At 42.6% G+C, this 2,984-nt stretch overlaps 1 long non-coding RNA gene across 1 annotated transcript; it reads right to left on the bottom strand.

Moving 5' to 3' along the window:
* Positions 1–407: 407 nt before the first annotated feature.
* On the bottom strand, positions 408–2,944 carry LOC114194741. Its single transcript, XR_003606426.1, has 3 exons — positions 2,488–2,944; positions 1,532–2,330; positions 408–1,442 (listed from the first exon to the last, which is right to left on the bottom strand). It is a non-coding gene; the product is annotated as an uncharacterized LOC114194741 (long non-coding RNA).
* Between the last annotated feature and the right edge of the window lie 40 nt (positions 2,945–2,984).

Here is a 2,984-nt window from a genome sequence, read left to right as displayed (position 1 = left end):
CGCTACGTGCTTGGAAAAACCTCAGTACGCAGAGGGATGTATCTCGGTCCGACCTCGCTACGCGCTTGGAAAAACCTCAGTACGCTGAGGGCTGTACCTCGGTCCGACCTCGCTACGCGCTTGGAAAAGCCTCAGTACGCTGAGGGCTGTACGTCGGTCCGACCTCGCTACGCGCTTGGAAAAATCTCAGCTACAAGCTAAAGGTTACTTTATTCCGATCTCGACGCTCCCCCACAAGCCCTCACAAGCATTCCAAATCATTCAAATAGTTACAACTAGATCGCGTACAAGAAGAATTTAAATCGAACACCCATTTTGGTCCCATCTCGCTGACAAAATAATGGTGGCAGCAGAAACAATCAGGTACTCTATTGACAACTCCTTGATTTGTGTTTTATCCAAAGTCATTTCAATATGTTATGAATTTGTCTGAAGTCTTAAGCATTGCCATACATTTGTAATTAAGCAACGCACCAAAATTCACAAGTCAAACATTCATATGGGGGACACGTTGAAGAAATACTTAGGTAAAGCAAGCAAATAGTTCTCTAAACAAAAGAAGCATATTACATATCCCTACTTCTTACTCATCGCCTATCTCTACTAGTTGACCTTCTATCACTTCCTTCGTAATACTCGCAAGTGAGATATTAGCGTCAGGGCAGAGTATCTTTACTTGATCTAGAGCTAGTTGGAACCCCTAGTTCAGAGTGGCACAAAGTTGATCCGCAAGCTCTTCTTTCTCATTCTCCAAATTCTGGCATTTGGTTGTCAGCTCTTATATCTGAGTCTCATAAACCTCGACCTTAGGCGTTAATTCCTCAAGCTTGGTCTTTAAGGGCACTAGCTCATCCAGTTTGGTTTTTAAAGAAATCAGCTCGATCTCTTTTTCCTCTAAAGTCTTGCGAACTTTAATAAGTTCAACAGCATCAGATCGGAGTTGCATCGTCTCCTTCTTAGCTTTCTCAAGGCTGTTTGTTAATACAAATTCATTTAACTCCAATGCTTCCATACGATCAACCAGAAAAAGTGTTGAAGCCTCGGCCTGATGCAGATAGCGTAACACATCCTCTCGGGCCGAGGTGACAGTTTTACCAGAAAGCACCGTACCATCGGTTACGGAGAAGTTGTGAGCTCGCCCATAGCGAGATGTTCAAAGTCCTCGTCCCAAAAGCTTTTTCTTGACCTAGAAACAACAAGTGCACTGGTCCCAGTCACGTCAATGGTCGGCATACAGTTAATGGACTCGAAAATCTCACCTTCATTTTCTCTATGACCTAGTTTCCTCTTTTTTAATTGGGAATCACTTTGGGTCGTTTCAGGATCACTGTCAAGAGTGATTTTTGAAGACCGAGCTTGGGATCGGGGAATCTGTTCTTTTGGTTTCCCTTTCTGTTTGATTCGTCGGAGTAGGTCCTTCTAAGACAAGGCCATTTGTTTCTCTAGAAAACATCATAAAAATAGTAAGGGTCAATGCAAATGGCAATAAGAATTAGTTAAGAAAGTACAAATACAAGGTCAAAGTATATACCAATGAATAGTTTTAAGTCTACTTCTCGATATTCGAGGTCTAAGATCTTACGGATGTTGAAAATGACCTCTAGACCCTCCAGTTCTGCACAACCTTTCTGATCTGCCGGATCTAGCTCTTCAAAGGGGCGAGCTCTCTTTAGGAGAGGAGTTTTTGTCCAGTATAAGGGAAACCCTTCTAATAAAGTAGGATTGTGTGCCGGTGCTAAGATTTTTACAAAGGCTCCCCTAAACCTCTTATAGGAAGATTGGTATAGAGTAAACAAACCTCGGCCCTCTACTCCACTTAAAGACATCCACACTGATCAGGACGAGCCACCCTTTAGCTCAAAGAAATACAAAAACATAGCAGGAGTGGGTCGGATACCGAGACCCCCGCATAGGATATGGAAGGCCCGTATAAATGCCCAACTATTGGGGTGTAACTGCGCAGGAGCTACATTTAAAGTAGTTAATAATCCCTTTTCAAAATTGTTGAAAGGAAGTCGAAATCCGAGTCTCTCGAATAGTGTGGCATATATGAAGGTGAAGGTCTCCCGAGGAGGGAGAGTACCATCTTTACAGACAGGCTCGTCTAACTCACACACCCCCACAATCACGTCATTCTCATCACTCTTACACAAGGATTGTTTACCCCTAAAGGTTTAGACTCTCTTTTCACTACAAAAACCAGTACATTCTTGCTTAAGATCTAAAGGAGCCCAAGGGTATTGGATATCGTAAGAAATCATCTCGCCAAATAGAAAACCCTAAGCAATCTTAGTACTCAAAACAGGGATGAACAGGGACAAGCAAGCAATCTGAAATAGACCATCAAAACCCCAATCTTACTTTTGTATTCAGATACTCAAAAATAAAATATCTACGAGACAGAGAACAATATAAACTCAAAGCAATTATAGAACACGCGTTTCATCAAGATATTCACCAGAAATAGTAGGCGAAAGAGAAGCATACCTGGGAAGGTGAAGGTTGCTAGAGCGAAGCCAAAGAACAAAGCAGAAAACCAACCTAAGTATAAATGAGTTGAAATGGAAGAAGAAGCGTGAATAAAAGGGATTTGAAACAGTTATTTAGGGTTTAAATTTTGGCCGCTAGATTTGAATTGGATAGAACAGCTGGAGCGCTTGATGAATGAACACGTGTCTTGGTAGGTAGGGAGTAATAAATGCGGATATGGTAACAATGAAAAACGTCACTTCGTTATCAGAATATGGCCATGGACTTTTCTTGATAAAACAAGCAACCTTATGTTGCGCTAGCACAAAATAAGGTTGGAGGGCTGTGTACCGGGCACCGAGGTGCAGGAAGGTCGGAGAGGCCGAAAAGATCGGAGGGGTCGGATCAGGTCGGGCCCCTCGGATAGATCAGCTATATTTATAGAAAGCTCGCGAACGCAGTCCATGCAGGCCCAAATTAATGATGTGATTCATAGGCCCATAAGAGGAATAAAG

The sequence above is a fragment of the Vigna unguiculata genome, chromosome 8 (assembly GCF_004118075.2).
Source record: "Vigna unguiculata cultivar IT97K-499-35 chromosome 8, ASM411807v1, whole genome shotgun sequence".
Classification (NCBI taxonomy): Eukaryota; Viridiplantae; Streptophyta; class Magnoliopsida; order Fabales; family Fabaceae; genus Vigna; species Vigna unguiculata.
Note: the sequence above shows the minus strand (reverse complement) of the source record. Positions and strands in the feature narration are given on the sequence as shown.